This window comes from Hyla sarda, chromosome 1, assembly GCF_029499605.1.
Source record: "Hyla sarda isolate aHylSar1 chromosome 1, aHylSar1.hap1, whole genome shotgun sequence".
In the NCBI taxonomy this organism is placed as follows: Eukaryota; Metazoa; Chordata; class Amphibia; order Anura; family Hylidae; genus Hyla; species Hyla sarda.
Window position 1 is genome coordinate 333,783,773 of NC_079189.1, and position 23,950 is coordinate 333,807,722.

Consider the following 23,950-nt stretch of genomic DNA (forward strand, 5'->3'; position numbering starts at 1 on the left):
CACATACAACCACCCTTCCCGCATGCTCTGCCTCCTCACCTGAGCTTCTCACTGCTTCACACTCACTTGCTTCTACATTACACAAGAAGCAGGGGGAGAGCGAGGATGAACACAGCTCCCTACACAGCTCCTCCCCTCCCCCGCACACAGCTCCATCCCCCTCCCCCTCCTCTGTCTCCTCAGGACCTCATCTACCACGGAGAGGCTGCAAGGTTTCACGGGGAAAACACAGAGCAGGGGGGGGGGGGGGGAATAGAGTACGTCTGTGCACAGCTACTGACCTCCATAATGACTGCTGTGTGTGAGGAGGACAGACTGTACTGCACGGGGAGGATTTCTGTGTGTGAAGGAGGACAGACTGGGGCACGGGGTGGATTCTCTGAGCAGCGCCCCAGGATACTGAAATCAGCTGGGGGCCGCCCCCCTCATACACCCTGAGCGCGGGTGTGAGGTGAGATTTCCGAAGTCGGTCCGGCCCTGCTAGCCCGATACAGGGCTAAATCTATGAAAAATTCACCTGCCTGGCGCCCAAAACTACTTGTCCCGGGTGTCGGCCGATAAGATTCCCACATCCCTGATGTTATCTGTCTAATTCAGGAAGAAGGGTAGCACTACTTTAACCTCTTAAGGATGTAGGGCATACCTGTACGTGCTGCGCCCGCTCCCCTGCTATAATGCAGGGTCACACGCTGATGCCGCGTCAGAGCCCATCAGTCTCAACACCTAGCAACAGCCGGGACCCGTGGCTAATACGGGACATCACCAATCGCAGTGATGCCCGGTATTAACCCCTTAGATACGGCAATGAAAGTTGTATAAAAAATGCTTTCCTGCAGCTAAGTGGAGCTGAGAAGACGTGAGGAGAGTCCCTAACTTCTTCCTCAGCGTCAGATCGGCAATCTACTGCTCCATGCTTGAGATCCGGCTGGAGCAGCAGAGCGCCCATAACACTGATCAATGCTGTGCTATGGCATAGCATTGATCAGTGAATGTAATCAGGAATTGCATGTTATAGTCCCCTATGGGTGAAAAAAAAGTTAATAAATGTGATTTAACCCCTTCCCTAATAAAAGTTTAAATCACCCCCCTTTTACCATTTAAAAAAAATGTAAACAAAAAAGAACATTAACATATGTGATATTGTCGCATGCGTAAATGTCTGAACTATAAAAATATAATGTTAATTAAACCGCATGGTCAGTGGCGTACTCGTAAAAAAATCCAAAGTCCAAAATTGAGTATTTTTGGTCACTTTGCATATCATAAAAATGTATAAAAAAAGATCAAAAAGTCCCATTAAAACAAAAATGGTACTGATAAAAACTTCAGATAGCAATGCAAAAATTTGCCCTCATACCACCCTGTATGCAGAAAAATAAAAAAGTTATAGGGGTCAAAAGAGGACATTTTTAAACATACCAATTTTCATGCAAACAGTTATAATTTTCACCAGAAGTAAACCAAAATCAAACCTATATAAGTTGGGTATCATTTAAGTCATATGGACCTACATAAATAAGATAATGTGTCATTTTACCAAAAAGTGCACTGCGTAGAAATGGAAGCCCCTAAATTTACAAAATGGCTTTTTTTTTTTTTTTGTCCCACAAATAATTTTTGTGGAGTTTTGTCATAGATTTTTTGGTAAAATTACTGATGTCATTACAAAGTACAATTGGTGGTGCAAAACCCAAACCATCATATAGTTCTGTAGGTGCAAAATTGAAAGGGTTATGATTTTTAAAAGGGGTTCTTAAGGGGTTAAAACAGATGTACAGGGTATTATGGAGACATGATTACATACATGACTTCTCAGGGTAAGGGGTAAAAATAAAGGAATGTTCTAACCTGCCCCCATTTCCGCTGCCAGTGTCATTCCAATGTGGCCATTCCCCACTGTCAGCACCTCCTGTTCTTCATCTTGACACATAGTGAATGCCTGCTTAGCCAGTCATTGCAGATGACCATTAAAGGGTACCTCTTATCAAATAAACTTTTGATATATTTTAGATTAATGAATGTTGAATAACTTTCCAAAAGCATGTTAATGAACAATATGCTTCTTTCTATTGTATTTTTCCCGATCAGTCCTGTCAGCAAGCATTTCTGACTCATGCTGGAGTCCTAAACACTCAGAGCTGCCAGCCTGCTTTGTTCACAGCCAAACAGGCTGTAAACAAAGTAGGCTGGCAGCTCTGAGTGTTCTCCTTTGTGAACAAAGCAGACTGGCAGCTCGTAGTGTTTAGGACTCCAGCATGAGTCTGAAATGCTTGCTGCCAGGACTGGTAGGGAGACCCCTAGGGGTCATTTCTTCAAAGTGGAAAATTAAATAGAAAGAAGCATATTTTTTAATAACATGCAATTGTAAAGTTATTCTGCATACATTAATCTATAACATATCAAAAGTTTTTTTGATGAGAGGTACCCTTTAATTCTAATATTTCAATACTCCATAATGATGGAGTCTTGTTTCAAATGACTTACACATCACAAATGTGGTGGCAGTTTAAAAAGGAGTCAAAAAGTGAGCCTGGAAAGTTTGACAGTTATTTTTAGTGAAATGTTTAAGTTACTATCCTGAAGTATGTCAATGGAAAAAGTGTATAACTGTGTATCATCTTGGGAGTGGTCCTGTCAAACTACTCTGATTAGGTTCTATGAGAAGGTCAATTCTAATTTGGAGAAGGTCAGTTCTAGTCTAGTTTGGTAAAACTGACATGGAATAGGATGAAGGAATTTTAGTTAACAGTAAACTAAATTGTAGTAAGCAGCATCTGTCAGCTATCTAAGTGTATATACATATACGTATATACTATCTTATATGAAGGATAGCCTTGTTCCAGGGGTCTCAAACTGGTGACCCTCCAGATCTTGCAAGACTTCAAGTTGAAGTTTTGCAACATCTGGAGGGCCACCAGTTTGAGATTGCTGCCTTATGCCTATCCCATGCATGCTTAAACCTCGTCACTGTATTTACAGCTACCACTTCTGCAGGAAGGGTATTCCATGCATCCACTACTCTCTCAGTAAAGTAATACTCAGTAAAATAATTCCTCATATTACTGCAGAAACTTTGCCCCTCTAATATAAAACTATATGAGCCCTAAACTGACCCTAAAACCACTCTCCCTGCCTACTTGCCCATCCACCATAAACGGTGGATCGACAACTGGGCGCCGGTCCCTCCCTGAACTTAAGTGCAGGGGCCTAAAAACACATACTAATAAATAGTCGGTCACAAACCAAAAACATAACAGAAACATAGAACTCTATAATATAAAGTTCAGAGGACACAGATCAGAGAGTTAGTACAGAGGACACTATATCAGTGGACACGAACAGAGGACTCTATAGATAAGCGGTCATGTACAGAATTCCAAAGATCTGAATAAAGAACTAATAAACATATAGAGTTCAAGACCCCAGACGGGAAAATGGAAAAGTCTGAACATACTCCAGAACAAAACAGGAATAAGCTTAATCCCCTAGAAAAAAACTCCGGTAGACACAGGAATAACAATACCCTCTGAGTCCCCACGGATAGGTAAACGGGATCTATCGCTAAACAGAAATTATCGCAATCCCTCTGAACACCTCCAGTAAACACAAAGTCCCACATGAACAGGGATGCCAAGTTACAACTCAGAAAAACAGATTCAACAGGATATAATTATAGAACACTTACGTGGATAAGTAGATAAGTGGATAGGAAGGCACCAAATGCAATAAACGCAAATTTCAGGGTAAAATACTTGCAGCTGGATGCATATGCAAAATTGAGCCAACACTTTCAAATGTCGGGCGGTGGTGCTAGGATAAATGCAATGTAATTGCCTCTGAGCGCACAAACCGTCTCTGCAGTCTCGGTCAGATGTTCTACTCCATATAGGAGCGCCATTCGCCTATCCTGGTGGTGAGTGTAGATTTGTTTGTTTTTTCTTCTAATTATAGAACACTGTTCACACAGAGCACAAGACAGTAATAATCACAATCCCTTCAGAACACCTCCATTAGTCGTAGGAGTCCCCATGGAGAGGTAACAGGGATCTAACATAGGACACTGTTCACACTGAACACAAGACAGGAATAATCGCAATCCCTTCAGAACACCTCCAGTAGACGCAGGAATAACAATACCCTCTGAGTCCCCATGGACAAGTAACAGAGATGCCTAAATACACAGGATATAGATAGAACACTGTTCACACTGAACACACAAACTGGACACTTCACTCCCTTAAGGAGTAGCCATTAATAATAAATCCAAAAAGACTACTGGCCAGCGGCACACTCCACAGTGTGGTCAGAAGCTGACCCAGTAGGAAAACAGAAATATAAAACACAGAATTTCATATGATCGGATCCAAGAGAAAACACAGCGTGAACAGACACATAGCAAAAAGAACATACAAATCCTTAAACCGACTAAACAAACACAGATTAAAATCCACTATAAGCATTCCTCCTAACCATGGCTAAAACCAGAAAATACAAAGTGCATGCTAAAACAGAGATAGTAGATTAAAAGCTCAAATAAAGAGTGTTTCACCCATAGCTCCAAAGCAGCATGTCCAGCATCTTAGCAAGTCAGGATATAATGAAGTCACACCAGGCCAGAGGCTAGACTGGGCTGACTTAAAATAGACACACCCAAGGAGCTATTGGCTAGCAAAGCCAGAGGCATTAACTATTCCCTGGCCAGGGAACATAAAACTGTTCACACACAAGCAAACTAATAGCTGTGTGTCAACACAGGCCAATACAGACACGACACTGGCAAAGCAGGGGATGGAGGATTGTGAAACGGCCCCGCCCCCTCGTGAAATCATGCCCCACCCCCTTGTGAGGCCCGCCTCAGTGCAAGTCTATGGGAGGGGCATGGCGGGCATCACGCCCCCTCCCATAGACTTTCATTAATGGGGCCGGACGTGAAGTCACGAGTGGGCAGGGCTGTGACATCATGATTCTCCGGCCCCTGCATTGCCGGTCATCAGGCGCGGAACGAAGCTTGCTCCGTTCATCAGATGACGGGGTGTTCCCAGCGGTGGGAACCCCGCGATCAGACATTTTATCCCCTATTCAAAGGATAGGGGATAAGATGTCTAGGGGTGGAGTACCCCTTTAAAACACTGGACATTATTCACTATGCTTGGTCCCCCTTATGTTTCTCTCTTTAGATGGCAAAAAGGCATTTGACCATATCTCTTGGTCCGCTCTGCAGCAGACATTATCAGCTATTGGTCTTGGACCAGTTCTTATTTCTAAAATGATGTAGCTTTACCAGGTCCCCTCTGCGTGCCTTAAAATGAATGGTTCTCTGTCCAAACCCTTCAGGATACACACTGGCACCCGACAAGGTTATCTTCATTATGGAACATCTGTTGATGACCATTTGCAGGAACCTGGAAATCTCGGGGATCAGCACCATGTATACAAGTGCTCAGCATTTGCTGATGATCTTTTAGTGTATGTTACTAATCCTCATCTATCACTTCCATCGTTGATGGCGGAGCTGTTTGGGTTCAGCGCTTGGTCTAACTTTAAGATTAATGTTGCTAAATATGAAGCACTGAATGTATTCCTCCCCCAGTCATCTGTGGACCTCATTAGGGATAATTTCCCATTTGCCTGACCTACAGTGGGCATTTCGTATTTAGGAATGAAAATCCTGGCTCATCCACCTTTTCCATTGTAACTTCACCCCACTTCTGACGCAGTTTAATACCCTCTTACAGTCCTGGCGCCAGAAGAATTTCTTCTGGTTTGGTAGGATTAATATATTAAAGATGACACTGTTACCCAAATTGCTCTATCTGGTGCAATCCCTGCTCTATCTGGTGCAATCTCTTCCTCGTTCTGGCATGCCTTGCAGAGTCACTTTAACTCATTAGTGTGGGCCTCGGGTCGCCCCTGTATTTGATGCAAAACTCTTTTATGCCCTAAGGAGGCCGGCAGTGTGGGTTTGCCTGACTGTCATCTGTACTAAATGGCGGCTATGCATTCCCATTTGCTTGATTCATTGCATAATTTTGCCTCCAAACTCTGGGTGTATATTGCAAATGATTTCTCGCCTCTTTCCTTGGCTGGGCTTCCTTTGTCCTGGCCCTCACCCCCACCCTCCTTGTCCCTATTTTCGTTTATCTCGCAACAGACGTTCTCTGCCCTTTGGTGCTCTTTGGCGGGTGAATCCATGGTAGACCCTACAAGCCCCTGGCTACCTATCACTGATCATCCAGAATTTCCTCTGGGTGCCGCATCTCATTGCTTTTTAAGAGGGGTTAAACTGAATCCACTTTGTTTTACTTATGTGCTCTCCTCCACCGATCTGCTTACTCTTTCATCAATCCATTCTGACATGACATCCCACACTCGTCGGCCCTTTGAATACGTGCAACTACAGCACTTTTATGCCTCTGACAAATGATCGACCCTTTTGCATCGGGACCTGACCTACTTTGAACATCTCTGTCTTACACCCTCCTGCCTCCTCATACCATTGGTTTCCTTTATGAACTGCTGCTATCACGTTATACCTCTTACCTGCTCTCGTTTTGCTCTGTTTGGGAGGCTGAACTCCATAAACAGTTTACCCCAGCGCAGTGGTAGAAGTGTTTCCATCTCCCTCATAAGTCTGCCATACCTAATAGAATGCAAGTAACTAACTATAAGAGCCTCTCCAGTTGGTACCGCACATTGGAGCAACTCCATCATTGGTACCTGTCGGTCCCTGACGTTTGCTGGCGATGCGGACTCTCCACAGGCACATGCAAATGTCACACATTTGATGGGATTGCCCCTCTTTGCCCCCCTTCTGGTCCATGGTACGTTAAACTGCTGATTGATATTTCTTCCCCCTCCTACTGGAGGTTCCTGTTGCATTATTTTCCGCAGGCAGCTAAATCGGTCATACCTTGTAGATGGAGATTGACAGACCCTCCCACTACTGGAGAATTGCTTGCTGAAGTTAACTACTTTCAACATATTGAGGAGTTGATCGCTTTGACCCCTGCGGAAAATGACTGCTACACTAAGATGTGGTTTGATTGAATGACTTTCCAATCAACACCTGAATATTGTGCCCTGCTAGACTCTGGGAACCCGTGGCCCCCTGATCCCCTGTTGACCATTTCCTTCTCCCCTCCTTTCCCTCTTGTCTTCTGCCCTCTTTTTTCTTTTCCTTACCCCTCCATTTTCCCTATCCCCTTGTTGGTCCTTTGTGCTTCCTTGTCCTCTGTGTTACGAGTAGCGCCACTGGCCGTGGGTGCTATCCCTACCCGACTCCCCACATGGACTGTACAGCGCTTTGCATGATGCGATGTGAAAGTACGTGGTCTGCTGCTTCTCACCTGCCCCGCCGTCTTCCCGCCGTCTTCCTGCGTGCCAGTTCTCAAAGATTTAATGGGCTAGTGCACCATTGATTAGTGCCTGTCAGGAACTTACCCTATTTAACCCCGCACTTCCTACTGTTTCCCTGCCGGATCTTTGTGCCCGGTTGCCTCAGAGAAAGCGTTCCCTGTTGTATCAGCTATTCCATGTACCAGTTCTCGTGTTATGTTTCCTGACCACTGTTCCTTGCTTCCTGCCCTGACCTACCTGCCTGTCCCCGACTCTTCCTTCTGTGCCACGCATCACCTCGGCTGCCTTTGTGGACGAGTCATGCCGGGGGTAGCCGCCTGCTGCAGCAAGTACATCCCGCTTTGCGGCGTGCTCTGGTGAAAACCAGCGGCTCCTAAGACTCCACTCCTCATGCCATCATCCACTCAGGTACAGCAGATCCACACCAACCAGCCGTAACACTCTGTCTTTGTTTTGTCTCATAGATCTGTATTTTACTTTATGGTCCCTTCTTACTTTCTTGTTGAGCTGTTTTAGGGCTCTCTGTTAATGTTCCTACATGGATTGGTTGGCCGTACATGTCTTTGGCCCTCTGTAGTGTCTCAGCCACCCTAGTTTGAGCGATCCTTCATTCCAGATGCTCTGGATTTTGTGGTTAATTGTTATTTGTACTCCTGTACTACTCAGGTGTTCACCTGCGGTGCCTTCATTTGTGCATCATCTGCTATTTGTATGTAATATTTTTTCTCTGTTGATTGTTACTTCTATTTAAAAACTTATAAAATGCTTAATTTAAAAGTCTCTATCATATTCCCTCTGTCTCGTCTTTCTTCCAAGCTATACATGTTAAGGTCCTTTAAGTTTTATCCTACAACCCATGTGCTAGTTTAGTAGATCTTATCTGAACTCTCTCCAAAATATCTATATCCATCTGGAGATAAAGCCTCCAGTACTGTGCACAATACTCCAAGTGAGGTCTCATCAGTGTTCTGTACAGCGGCATGAGCACTTCCCACTTTCTACTGCTAATACCTCTCCATATACATCCAAGCATTCTGCTAGCATTTCCTCATGCTCTATGACATTGTCTGCCTACCTTTAAATCTTCTGAAATAATGACCCCTAAATCCATTTCCTTGGTTTCAGATTTGTTCCATACCTTCAGTACTTGAGCCAGGAGATCTGCCAATCCCATTTACCTCTTAAAGTACTTCAGACAGGGATTGAGTGCTGTCATTTGTGTGTTAGCATAAGGATGTTCCTCTTCACTCATACTCTCACGCATGCTCAACTGCATATTGCTTGTTTGAATCTATTGTGCAAGCAAAGGGGGATTGTGGGAAAGTGTGTGCTCAGGGTGACAGTTCAGAAAGGAAATAAAAAAGTGACCAGATCCATGAAGGAGAAGAACAGTACAGTTATGTAGCACATTTGTACTCCTTTACCTATATGTATGTGGTCACATCTGATTTTGTCAACTTTGCTTCATAGGAAAAACTTTAAGACTTGTGTCCAACTTACCACGGTTGGTGGAGCTCATGAGCATATGAAGACTTGTGACTTTTACGCCCCGTCAATCACATAATGTGAAAAAAGCTACAACCAATAATTAAAGCGCAACTGTCATGACATTTTGGTACAATAATCTGCACACAGCCTTTGTACTGTGTTCAGGTGGTGGGTATAACAATGTTTTTACCTGAAATTTGGCGGCTTTCATGACTGCAAAAAAGGCTTTTTTTCAAAGCCACTGACGGTCGGATAGGTGTGGCGCTGGGTACGCGATGCCCCGCCGACACCACGCCTACCCCCAAGCCTACCCCATATGTCCGCGCTGGGACCTCTGTGTGATTGACACACAGGTCCCAGCGCATGCGCCCTTCAGCTAATCTAACCTGCGCGCTTTTGTGTGTCATCCAGCAAGCGCTCACTCCCGCCGCCGTCTTCCTCCTCAGTGCACCTGCGCAGAGTAGCGCGCAATCAGGTTAGTTTTCGATAATATGTGCAGAGAGGAAGCGCGCTCTCTGCACCTAGCACTGCGCAGGCACACTGAGGAGGAAGACGGCGGCGGGAGCGAGCGCTTGCTGGATGACACACAGCAGCGTGCAGGTTAGATTAGCTGAAGGGCGCATGTGCTGGGACCTGTGTGTCAATCACACAGAGGTCCCAGCGCGGACATATGGAGTAGGCGTGGGGGTGGGCGTGGCAGCGGCGGGGCATTGCGTACCTCGCGCCACGCCTATCCAACCGTCAGTGGCTTTGAATAAAAGCCTTTTTTGCAGTCATGAAAGCCGCCAAATTTCAGGTAAAAACATTGTTATACCCACCACCTGCACACAGTACAAAGGCTGTGTGCAGGTTATTGTACCAAAATGTCATGACAGTTGCGCTTTAAAATTCAGTTTATTTACACAATAGAACTTTTCTTTAAGGTAGCTTAGTTGTTCATTGGTATAAAGCAAGGTGATGGCCTTTATTTAAAAAAAGAAAGCGTTACTGTCACTTAAAAAAAAAACTTTTGAAACATCGCACAACCATGTCAAAAGATTTGGTCGGATTGTGCTGAAGAATTCAGACCCTTATGATCACTAGATAGAACTGGTAGAAGCACATGGCTAAAGGCTTCTCTCCCCATCTCTCTAACCATCTTGCTGCAGGCCTGTTTCACAGTGTCTTTTTAAGTCCATATTTTGTTCCTGTTTTGCAGTCTATAGGGGTATTCACATGGCCATTTAAAATGCATGCCTATTTTAAAAACACAACACTTGTTATCTTCATCTATTTTGATGATGGAATGCCCCCAATAAATACTATGAAGAGACATTTAAATATATATGGTACAAAAGGCATGCCTCTGAGCACTACCTATTATGCGTCCACATTGAAACCAAGCTTCCTGTGACCCGGACCCCGTAACGCAGTGACCTGTATTGAGCGGTGAGTGCACATACACCCCTTTTGTACCATATTTATTGATACTTCATCTTCAGTATATGCACCTCGCAGGAGGCACTCATACAGATCGCCGAGGTTGAACTGCACATTTCCATACAGGTGAAGTTGCTGCCCAGTGTGCCCTCCCCTTTCTGCCTTGTATACCAGTTAGACATTTAAATATGCAAATAATCTTTTTGATCTAAATTTCATCAGTATTGTTTTAATTAATAAGTTATCTTTTTTCGTATTGTAATTCAATTTCCGAAGACTGTCTCGAAGACAGTCTATCAGTATTTACTGTACACATACACAGGGATGAGATACTGATGATATACTAATGGTGTAAAACCTACCTTAATATAAAACCCAAATCCTGCAAAAAAGATACAGGGAGGGAAGCAAATAGCTGCGCTCTTTTCCCAGCTCTATCTAGCAACTGGTGGAAATCTCAGTACTGAGACCCTGACTGATATTTGTAGGCCCTTTGTGATCTAGTTTGCCTAGCATGCATACAGCATAACCCTAAACTGAACACAGGCAGTCAAAATACGGAAAAAAAAACACTGCTTACATTCTGCACAGTGTTAAAGAGAAAAGAATAGAATATAGAGGAAGCACCAAGTGATAATGTCCGGCTGGTTCCATTATCTCCTGTGTCCCAGTAAACTTTGAGTTAAACTGAATATCTAGTATTTACCAGTAAGCATCACTTGAGAACAAGAGCGGCAGTCTACAGCAAGCTTAGCTGGATATTGAATGCGTGTATTATAATAATAAACAGAGACGTTATGGAATGTGACATGGAAACACACAAGTGTCTTGTAAACAGTTATGCTTGTAATTTGCATAGTAATTCAATAAACTGCATTTCCCAGGCTTTCTAAGGCAATAAAGGAAAAGTGGTGAACAGAATATACATATCTCATATACACACAAAGGTCATTTTAGGATTTGACTGGAATGAAATGTTTTCATTACAGCTATTCAAGTGCAATGTGTAAAAACACTCATCGTACATCATTTCTAATCTCATGCCTAAAGACTAAATATTATTGTCAGGCACTTTAAGGCCAAAATAAGGTATTGTGATGTATTGTGAACATTCCAGCTTTTATATTTATACAGTTACTTAAAATAAGGGGTTTAAAGCAGCAGCTATACTTTAACCATAGAAAGGGGCTGTTTAAGGTTAGAAAACATGACTACTTTCTTCTAGAAACAATGCCACTTTAGCCTAAGAGTTGTGTATGACATTGCAGCTCAGTCCCATACACTTTAATAGGGCAAAGCTGCAATACTTCACACAACCCATGAACAAGAAAGCAGCCATGATGTTCTAACCTCCTACAATACTGTCATACAGCAAATGTCTGCAAAAAGATTTCCACCTTTCGGACCCACTCCTGGTTTCAAACTAAATAAAGATCAAAATAATATGTATGATCTCAGCCTTAGGCTATGTTTCCACAAATTCTTATTCAGGCGTTCTTTGATCTTTGGGGAAAAAGGGGACCAAAAACTGCTTAAAATGTGCCCAAGATACTGGGCCTCATTTACTAAGCTGAAACCGACAGTGTGTGCCTGGAAAATCCGACAACCCGAACATTGAACTGTAAAGAGACTAAAAAGGACGTGGTCTGCTGCAAAGGGGGCATGGCTGGCCCAAAAAGGGGCGTTGTTTCACAACCGGACCTATTTACTATTGAATTCAAAGAAAATCCTGTGGATAAATGGCTGGAAATTTCCACCTAGAAAAAAATGGTCAGAAAATGCACCCGACTTTTTCCCAATAGTAAATAGAGAGGAATCCTGCAAGTCTGAAACAACATTTCCCACTAGTAAAAACCCGACACTCTTAGTAAATGAGGCCCACTGTATGTGAGAATGGCAAACTGATTTCAGCCTGTTTGAATATGTTTGATGTATAGGAAGGCAAATCAGTCAACAAATATTCGTCAGAAGTTTGCATTTGTTACAAAAAATGATATTATGCCAGACATCTAGTAGTTGATGAAAGGACAGACATTGTTCTGGGTTTTCCATTCTTAACTAGGTTGTAAGTTATTTCCTTGACTAATAGACTCAGTGGTCTGCAATTTTTTCCACCAACATAAGTTCGATGGAGGCAGTTATAGGCTTAAAGCCACTGTGAGATTTTATACCAGCATGTGAGGGGTTTATAATGGTTCACTGGAAGGTAAACACATCTAGAGAAGCTGTGTAAGTTTGCAAGAATAGTGAGTACCTCCGATTCAGAAAGTGAGGCATTTGAGTCTCAATCCCAAGTACAAGAAAACATGGTTCAAGATGTGAGATTGGGAAGTAATACAGTTATACAGATGGGAGATTTTCCAAAGTGTGGGTAGTTTAGTAAGAAGAAAGTTCTTGAACATGTACCAATGAGTAAGGTGGGGAGAAGTTTTGGACTACATTTGTGGACATGAGAGACAAGCAGAAAGGCGGAAGGCAAGGGTGAAAAGAGAGACAAAATGGTTGAAGCATCAGTGGGTTCTTGTTTAACAAATAAGATAAAGATACCAACACAAGCCGAGACCACATGGAGTATAAAGTAATAGAAGCTTCCTGTACAAGTCAAGGAAATAAGCTAAAAGGCATATAATGGGAAGGGGTAGGGACTAAGGTGTAGGGGGATAAGGCTCTTCAAACCTCCATAGGCCGTTTCAAAAGACAAGATAATCTTCCACAACGAGACTGAGGGGTGGGTAGCTATAAATCCTTTATTACATCATTGTATGTACGATTAAGGGTGTGCACTACACCTGAAACGCGTCACATGTTACTCGTTGTTTTCTGATGTGGGTTCATAAAGAGCAAAACTCTGAAACGGCACATACTGCTCTAAACATTCCTGTTTCTCATATACCATAATGGGTGCTGCCCTGCAACATCCGAGACGCAGATGGGAAGTAAGGGTGACCTGGATATATGTTTGCTTCTTTGTTTCCAATACATTGCTATGATTTTCGAAAGTTGATACATGAAGCTTATTCAAGATCAACATGTCTTAACCAGGTCTAACCATCTATTAAGTGTGATGGCTCTGCAGTATCTAACAGACCCATTCACCTTTTGCTGTACTCCTAAAGAAGGACATTGCTACATTTATAGGGACTATTTGCAAAGTAATATTTTAGGGACAACATATGTCCTTAGAACATTTTTCCTTCCCATCCAGGAGAAAAGAGGGATATCATACTCTTTAAGACACTGAGTATGTTGCCCCTAAAGAGACATTGTTTTGTTAGAGAAGGAAGGAAATGATGTCTTCCCTCTCTGTCCTGAACAGACTGTCCCCAAACCTATTAATATAACTCTACTCAACCATTGTCAGTCTTGTCATTTCTTTCTTAATTTACAGCTGAAGTGAACACGTACAAATGATTCCTTTATGCTGGCAAGTTAGGTTGTTCTGAATGTCAGTATCATTTTATATTGCTTATGGATAACATATGTTATGACAAGGGAATATTTACACATATACACTATCATATGCTGTGCTTACAGTTTGTGGCCTGGTTTTGGCACTGGTAGGTCTGCTTTATCACCAAGTGTTCCAGAAACCTATGCTGTCACTTTAGAGATGCTGGATTGGATCACTTGGCTAAATTCTGTTGGGCTAAAGTTTTACACCTGTCTTCCAAGTATTTATAGCATATTCCAATAAAACTAAGAGAAGTTGTAGCTTTTAATTTGAATCCAACTCAAGGTTTTGTCAAATCAGATCTGCTGCACAACTTTTCTGGCTTCTTATGGCAACACAATACTACATTTTCCCCCAAACATTAACTCCTGCTGAGCATTTTCTATTTTTGAAGTACATTGCTCTATCTTTTCTAAACACTTTGTATGTCTTCCTTTGATAACCATCCTATTTGGTTTATACCAAATGTTACACACAGTCCAAAGTTCAACAGCTAGATATACACTTTAAAGGGGTACTCCGCCCCACGACATCTTACCCCCCCATCCAAAGGATAGGGGATCAGATGTCTGATCCCAGGGGGCTCGCTGCTGGGAACCCCCACAATCTCTCCCTCAGCACCCCCTGTCATCTGGTGCATGGATCGAACTGATGACAGGTGGGTGCTGCAGGAGAGATTGTGGGGGTTCCCAGCCTCAGGACCCTAATTATCAGACATCTTATCCCCTATCCTTTGGATAGGGGATAAGATGACTAGTGACGGAGTACCCCTTTAATAACTTTCCCTTTTTCCTGCTCAATAATATATTTTATCTGTGATTTGTTTACTTTCTAAAGTAAGAAAAAGGCTTGGGCTTATTTCATAATATTTGCCAGGGATTATAGCATATATAGTCTTCTTTCTGTTCCTAGGGGACACAAAGATTGGTCTTGGTTGTCATTTCAAGAATACTTATGTAAGGGGGAATTAGGAGAAAAATCTATTTGGGACAGCTGTCTTAAATGGGCACTGTCATTTTAAATAATTTCCCTCCAAGTGATAGCCTATGATTACTAATATATTTGTAAATCACTTAATAATGACTTCTTACCCCCAGAAAAGTAGCTCTAAAATAGGCACTAGATGGTCCTCTATTCTGCATTCTGCTGTCCACTTCCTGATGTCAGGGAAAATCTGTATCTTATAACAGCTAGATCAGGACACATTAAAGGAAGTAGGGGCTGGATTTACTATGTGCTATGTGCAGGAGAGAGCATGGACTGTGTACCTGCAAGCTGAACCAGCCTCCACACTGTTCCTAAATGATTAATCAAGCCTTCCCTCTCATCTCTCACCACCCATATAAAGATCAGGACAGCTGTTCCTTGTGTAAATACCAGTCTACCTACTGCTGTATGCTCACAAAGCTGGAGTGTAAACTCTCATCCCTTTAGCTTGGTAGCAGCATTAGCAGCAATAGTAGCAGCTCAGTGCTTAGTGTAAACCTTTCCCTGCTCTTTAACCTGCTGTTGCTTTATCTTTCACCTTTGATCACATAACCCCATTAATAATCTCTTCTCCCTCCACATGCTACTTAACTGTACTGTGTAAATCTTGATTCCAACATACCGCCAGTCATTGTATAGCAGAGAGGAGTATGTGCTGTGCAGTGATTGGCCAGAGCAGTAGCAGAAATTAAGTCTAGGTGTCAGTACTGTTGGCAAACAATCAAAGAAGAACAACAGAAGAACAACACAATTTTTGAAGTGCTGTAAGCTTTTCTTTTTAGGTATTATTCTAAAGAATACTACAACAAGTTCACTTAAAAAAAACTTTATTGTTTCTAAAGAACAAAATAAATGTTTCCAGTTTGGCTTATGAATTAGCTTTCCATTTGTTTCTGAGCATTTGCTCATAATGGGATGGGGAGCATTAATACAATAAACATTCAATAGTCATCTCCATTTTTTATCATTGGCCAGATTTCTTTTTCCCCCGTGACCAGGCCCCTATCCTTGCTATTAGATAGGCATTTCTGTACAATTCATTACTACTAATTCCTCTTTCGCCAGAGGGGCTTCTAATATATTACCCAGCAACACTGGGTGGGAAATGTCAGAGAAAAACAATGATGACATTGATTACGCTTAACATAGACAGGATAACATTCATGGCAAGGAGACCGTTTTTTCTGTGTGCAGTTAATAAACTTATTTTATTCCCTTGCAATGTTCCACACCCTTGGGAAGGTAGACACGCATGGGTTTTTGAGCAGCTTTCACACACTGATAAGTATGTTTGGATACACATAGTGAATTCTGTATTGCTTTCCAATACTTGTATTTTCAGCTGATTCAATTATGTAGCATACACTCCTGCATTGTACTGGGAATAATAGGGCCTTTATCAGTCAAGTTCACGTGTGTGACCTTTATCAGCATTTCTGATTTTGAGTTACTAAAAGTGTAATGTGGGAAAAAGTTTCTTAAATCACTTTAGTTTTTCTTATAGAAATGTTCAAAGCATCTAAGGATATTTCAGGACTGGAAATTTCTCTTTGGTGCAATGTAGAAATTGTTATCACATTTGATATGTTCTTCAATTTTATAACAATTACATAATAGTCTTTATAACATTGTAGATTGTATCAGTGCACTCAAAACAATATATTTCAGATATAGGGTATCAAGGTAAGTACCATGCAATAGTTAACACACAATATAAATTAAACATACCCTCCCAGTAGAGATTGCTATATGACCTCCCAAATTCATATCAAACCACAAGGAAAAGAAATGGAGTCAACTAAACCATATTATGACAAAATATATAGCTTAATTAGTACATATTACATTAAAAAGTAGAGTAATTCCACCCAAAGGGTGATAAAACAAAGCAGGTGTCACTCAGATGTCACAATCACTGCCTATGTACATATATAATACCAAATTATATCAAAAGATAAATGCAGTGTAGACACGTGTAATCACCTAGTGTAATAAATTACTGCACATTCACATAAATACAATATTACATCATACCAACACTTGTGAAGAGGCAAAGAGAAACCGGAGCGACACCACCACAATGCGGCATTTCGGCAAACCTTTGTCGAGGGGTCACCTTGACAAACGTTCCTCGCTGTCCGATCACCGAATGACTGCTCTGTGCTTGAGATCCAGGCAGGAGCAGTCGAGCGGTGAAAACACTGATCAATGCCATGTTAATGCATGGCAGTGATCAGTGTAGAAAATCAGTGTGTGCAATGTTATAGTCCCCTATGGGAGCTATAACATTGCAAAAAAAAAAGTGTTAATAAATGTGATTTGTCCCCTTCCCTAATAAAAGTTTGAATCAGCCCCCCCTTTCCCATTTAAAAAAAAAAAAACTGTGTAAATAAAAATAAACATATGTGGTATCGGCGCGTGCGTAAATGTCCAAACTATAAAAATATATAATTAATTAACTGCCCAGTCAATGGCGTACGCGTAAAAAATTCCAAAGTCCAAAATGGCTTATTTTTTGGTCACTTTTTATACCATAAAAAATTTATGAAAAGTGATCAAAAAGTCTGATTAAAACAAAAATGGTACCCATAAAAATTTCAGATCACGGCGCAAAAAATGAGCCCTCATACCGCCAGTAAAATAAAATCAAACCTATATAAATTGGGTATCCTTGCGACCCTATGGACCTACAGAATAAATATAAGGTGCACTTTTTACCAAAAACTGCACTGCGTAGAAACGGAAGCCGCCAAAAATTACAGAATGGCTTTTTTTTTTTTTTTTTTGCCCTATAAATATTTTTTTTCTGGTTTCACCACATAGATTTTGTAGTGAAATTATTAAAGGTATTACAAAGTAAAATTGTTGGAGCAAAGAATAAGCCCTCATCTGGATTTTTAGGGGAAAAATTGAAAGTCTTATGATTTTTCCAAGGTGAGAAGGAAAAAACATAAGTGCAAAAAGGAAAAATCGCCAAAGAGGGAAGGGGTTAACACATTTGAGTTCATCTCGGAAACTTTCCATCCCAACCTCGCCTGTTAGGATGCTTTCTAGTTTGGGACATTTAGCGGGGACCACGGCACCTTGCCCCCTCCAAGGGACTGACTCGTGTGTTCCAAGATACTTGGGATAGCTTGGAATCATTGATGGCGGGGCTCACAGTTACCACCATCTGTACCGCAGCAGGGGGACAAAGTGTTGGTGCCTGTTTGGCCGGCCACACCTCCTCCTCAGCAGGAGTGGGCCGAGGCACTTTAGTTGGTGTCCAGTGGGCAGGCCAAACCTGCTCAATGCCAGGAGTAGGCCTGGGCACATTTTTAGACTTCTTCTTGGAGCCTGGGTGATATTTAGGTGCCATGATGGGCATCTCAGGCAGGAACTCCTCCTCCATGACTTGACCTTCGACTTGTGGAGGTTGAAGGCCAAAGGGATCTGACTCCCAATCCTCCAAGGGGAAGCAGACAAAGGTGAGCTGTGTGGGATTCTTTGGTCTTGTCACCTCCGCCGCCCATTCTCCTCTTGCACTGCGGACTGGGGTGTACTCCACTATCTCTCAAGGAGTGTAACTGTGTGGAGAAATAATCTCTCCTGACTGCCCGATGATTCACAAGGACAGTGCCTCCATGGTAGCAGTCCATTAAGGCTCAGAACACCCGGACTCTGTCAAATTTGACTACTGTGGCTCTTCCCCTCTCAAGGGGTGGTTCTCCTGCTCTGGGGTGGTCCAACATACGGATGTACAGACATTACATATTTCTCTTTTGGACCATACTCCCGCCTCCTCTGTGCCCTCAACTCTTCTATGATTGCAGACCTCTGGGCTTCTCGTCTGGCCCTCTTGGACACTGCGGTTGGGACAGGGGGATGCTTCTTTCCAGGCAGAGGGAGTAGGTGGTGCATATATTCAAGTTGTGGCTCATTGCCAAACATCCACTCTGGGAGTGGGGGTGATCTGGGGCGGGAGGAGGGTTTCTGGGCCTGGGGGGTGGACTCTGGGCTGGACTGGCTGTAAGGGGTAGAAAATGCGGCTTACGACAGAGTACTCACATTTGACTCTTTAGTTGGTATCTCGGCCCAGGACCCCCAGGATCGGTGGTGTGGAGACAGTCACTTAGGATTCAAGAGTGCAATTTGACTTCCACGGCCAGGGGCGGCACGCTGACCAGTGCGGGACTTCTTTGCGCGTTTTTCTTCTACAGCTTTAACCCTTTCAGGTACGACAAACATTTCACCACGTAGCATAGCTTCAGCACGTATTTTACACATGGCGGGTTTAGATTCCACACTGTTCACAATGGCAGATAATAAATGTTTCTTCACCCCCCCCCCCTCTATTTCACAAGCGTGTCTCGACATACAAGTTTTCCCAGACAAAGTTCCGTACAATTTTGGCGCAATTTCTTTGCGCATCGCGTGCAAATTTTCGGCAATACAGACACAGTTCAGACTGGGGAGGGGGTATCTTTGCATGAAGCACACACCCGTATCCTGTTGTGCCAAAAGTTGTGGTAGAGGGAAAAGAGTAGATGTTGTTACCCTTATGGCAGATGTTATTAACCCTTGATATTCGTGACGCCGGGGCGTGGTTATCCTCTACACCACCCAAGGTATGGCCGCTGGTTCCTGGACCAGGCGTGGGGCAAATAATCACTGGTGCAAGGTTACGGAACAACGGCAGCTTTACTGAGGCAGACAGGTTTTATAGTCTTTACAGCTCAGTTAGGCCCAAGGAGATGACCAGTGACTTTAGGAGACTTGCAGGCTTGCTGGGACTTGTAGTGGACTTGGAATGAATAATGAAATCCCACGCTGACTTTAGACTTGACTATGACTGACTAGACTTCTCCCCTGTATTTGCTTACCAGGCTTTGACTTTCACCTGAAGTGGGTTCACTGATGATGGAAGCATGGCTGCCTGGTTAGGCATTGGTCTCCCTCAGGACACCAGACACTCTCAGGTCTTGACTGTACTGCTCCTCAGACTCATCTGACTGAACGAGCTCCTCCCGGATATATAAGGGAGAAATTTTGAGAACTCCCATAGGTCACCCAGAAGTCACCTGGTCACTGGCACCTTCCTTAGTTACATAGACTTAGTAACCACATTTAAAGGCACATTAACATCAGAAAGCTAAATTAATAAAAAACAAAAGGGTCTGTTAACCATTTAAGGGTCTGTAGAATGGAGGTGGACCCAGGGGGCACTGAAATAGAGTCCGCCACACAGGACAAAAAAAGGTACAGGAAGGCAACTCCTGTACTGGGCCAATACAGACAGAACACATGCCCATCTGACTATGTTGTCATTGCTAATGAAGACTACTCTGAAGGTTGCAACCTGGGGAGCTCATGTCCCTATAAAAAGAGTTTCAGGGTGATATCCATGGAATCCCCTACAATAGTCTACTTAAGGCACATTTGTTGCAACCAAGAGGATTTACTTCTGTCAGGTAGGCCTCATGTCAAAGAGAAACTCCATTCTTAGAGGAAGTGGCTATCACACTCAGAATGTCGGCAGTGAAAGTTCTGCTGTGTGCATGGGACTGTGAAATCCCATTGTTAATAGGCTATAAACATATGCAGAATTAATAAGCTATAAGCACATGCTGAATTTCCATCTTGATTTCCTTGCGGAAATTGTTCCATGTGAACATAGTCTCACAGTAGCTGTAGTGAGTTGCACTTAATTGATGATCCAAGAGCCATGAGACTTGTATGGAAGTAACCAAGCTTAAAGCTTGTAGGAAACACTACAGCAAAGACTTCCCAAACTTGCCAGGCATCGGCATCTACCATGTTGAATAGACAAGTGTCATCTTAAAGTCTATGGAAACCTTTGACATCGAAAAATTATTTTTAAGTGGTTACCTTGAGTTTAAAAAGTTGCACAAAATTTCAAGCTACAAATGTTATTCTTTCTTTCAATGTGTAACCTTGTGATATGTAGTATTCAACCTGCCTCTAGTTTTAAGCTAAATGTGAGCTGTAGTATAAAGCAAAGAGTATGAAAGTTACCAAGAGCAAAGTGCAGTAGGATCAGAGCAGGAAAGCAAGCTGAGCAAATAACCAATACAACATCTGTAAAGGTGTTCTTCTTCTTTGTTGCTGCAAATTTCATGTGGTTTGCATTGCAGCCAGAAGGATATAATACCTTAAAGGAGTACTCCAGTGAAATACAAATGTTTTCAAATCAACTGGTTTCAGAAAGTTATACAGATTTGTAAATTACTTTTATTTAAAAATCTTAATCCTTCCAGTACTTATAAGCTGCTGTATACTACAGAGGGAGTTGTATAGTTCTTTCTAGTCTGACCACAGTGCTCTCTGCTGACACCTCTGTCCATGTTAGGAACTGTCCAGAGTAGCAAATCCCCATAGTAAACCTCTCCTGCTCTGGACAGTTCCTGGCACGAACAGAGGTAGCAGCAGAGAGCACTGTGGTCGGACTGGAAAGAACTACACAACTTTCTCTGTAGTATACAGTAGCTGATATGTACTGGAATGATTAAGATTTTTTTTAAATCAAAGTAATTTACAAATCTGTATAACTTTCTGGTACAAGTTGATTTGAAAACATTTGTTTTCCACCGGCAGCTTGGATGAACACCATTTTCAAGAATCAGAGTGAAAATAAATGATAAATGAGGGTGAATGTGAAGAGGTGTCATTAATAGGGAGACCTTAAGCCTTCTGACTTTTAGCAGACTTCATGCTAATAATGCATTTTACACGCCTGGTTTCTTTTCTGGTTGAACCATCTTGGAGTTGGTAAGTCATGTGAATTCCTTCAGACCCCATCTGCCAGTTGATGTCTTGTCATCTTGTAATATAGGTGATCTCAGAACATCAGAATGTTGGTGAATTTGGATCTGACAACATCAGATGTTGTATCTACCTGTAGGGTTCCATGTTTTTCCATTTAAGATCTTTCATACTGCTTTAATGTACGTTATCAAAGAATTAACCGAGACTAGAATTTTGTAACTTTGTTTTCCTTTGCATTTGGACTGCAAGAGATAGTCATTCCCTGTCCAAATAAACGTCATGTATTCTATATTCTGCAGGTGGGATGATCTCACAAGTGTAAGTTTAGAAGCAATTACTTCAGGACTCTCTATAAGGCAATCACTCATGATATATGTATATACACAATGTCACTGTTAGGAAAAAGAACATTTAAAACAAATAGTTTCTTGGTCATAGTGAGAGACACATGACATGATGTAGCTAGGAGGAATCAAGGAATGTACTGTAAAACAAAGGTTGTGTTTATATTACGGGGTTCAGGGCACACGCGTTACACAGCGTGATAAAGAACACTTCGGAACACAATCAGAAAGCCACTGCTTTCGCTGGCGGATGCTAATTGCATTGTATCCCCATGTGCCACTGCCTCATCCTTCTTCTTGCCTCATCATCTCCAGTTGCACAAGGTCAGCCAAGATACAGCAGTAGCTAAAAGATGTTGGAATGCCCGAGGCTAGAAGGAATGAAGAAGGGAAAGAAAGGGTCAGCCCTGCAGTTAAACAAACACACACAAAAACAACTTTGGGTACAGAATACTGGTAAACGTTTGACAGTACAGTACAAATGAAGATGTTTAATCAAGTGGGGGGAAAAACTGTCATGGTTTCGGAGGCCTGCTTCTCTGGAGGCATGCAGTGCTCTGGTTTGTGCCTCCTGGCTGGGACATCTCAAGTTTAAAAAACAAAATTTTTTTGCACTGTCAGGTGTATTTCTATACTGCGTTGACATAAACGTGGTTAATTGTGTAATGAAAATGAACTTGTTGAACTGGCCAGACATTTTTCTGAGGTTTAGGTCAGGGGTTTCCAATTGTCCAGAAACTCCTGGACAGTCTGTAAAACTAGAGGACATTTTTCCAGTGTCCGTGAACACAAATTGATGAGTCTGTGATTTTTTTTGACTGTTGTTACTTTAAAAGGTCATTGTGATTGTAATTGCCATCTTTCATAGCTCAGACTAAAGGCTGGAAGTGATCAGTATGTTGAGCTGTAGACTTGTATACCTTATAATCTTTATGATCAGTCAATAAATTTCATTGTCAGATTTGCATCCCTTGTTAGAGTGTTCTAGACCATGGTGACCAGAAATTAGGGCTTGTCACTTAGAAGAGACAGATACCTTGGCCTGGTTTTTGTTATCCTGGGCTGAGGAGTTAATATAGAGATGTATTAAGCAACAATGTGCTATGCTATAGTAAGAATCCTTCCCCCTTATGTCACTGTATAGTCACAAGCACCTAATTTACCTAATACACTGAAATCTAAGCCAAGGAACTAAGGTTACTTCTACATGATACAAGCACCAATTGAGTCGATTGGTGCCCATTAAAAGGAGCCTGCACATGGCAAAATTATTGTAAATGAACAATCACCGGATACCAAGCAAACAACCTAACAGCAAAGTAGAGGAACAGCCAATAAGCAGACCTTTGTCATAATATATAATAAGTAGGAGTATAAACTCACAATAGCACTTGGTGTGAGAGCAAATAACATGGAATAAAGCACATCAGCAGCCCAGACAACTCACATTTAACTAGGCATCCAGGCCTGATGTCATTTAGGGACACAGGTTGCTAAGGCAGAGCAGGCAACTGGACCAGGACACTTTATACATTTATTTAGAAAGGGAAAGACCATGGTTAAATTCACACAGATTGTGTGTGCAGGTTTGATATTGAGTTTTGTAGCTGAATGGAAAAGTAGCACAACGTGATGGTTTAGTAATATGTGTCAACATTTTAGGCCACCAACAGAACCTGAAACACCTGCAAATATTTTCCTCTATTTCTTAAAGTGTATTTTAATATCCTGTCTGCAAAAACAATTCCTGGTTTAGCAATTCTGGCACTTAATCCTGATAATGGCTGTATGCTATAGTGAATGACAAGTAATTCTAGCTGTCTGGATATCTACAGTCTATGGCTCACCTCGGATAGAAGGAAATCTCTGAAATGTATTGTTTTTATATAACTCTCAGTGTGGCACAAAAATGTTTTGATGTTTATGTTAAAGCGGATCTGTCATTAGACTATCCTGCCTTTCATGACTCATAGAGTATGGGAAGTGTTACCGTTCCTCTCCTCACAGGTTTTATGCAAGAGTGTACTTAAAGAGTACCTGTCATCAAATAAACTGTTCTAAACTAACTCAGGCTATGTTCCCTAACTACTCCTAACACCCCTTTTCGCCGTTGTTATTTTTTTTTTAGAGCTTTAAAAAG

General features: G+C 42.2%; 1 protein-coding gene across 3 annotated transcripts in view; it reads left to right on the forward strand.

Annotated features, from left to right (window-relative positions):
• The window catches only part of ADAMTSL1 (ADAMTS like 1), a 956,942-nt gene that overhangs the window by 726,100 nt on the left and 206,892 nt on the right, over window positions 1–23,950 (forward strand). The window lies entirely within an intron of this gene.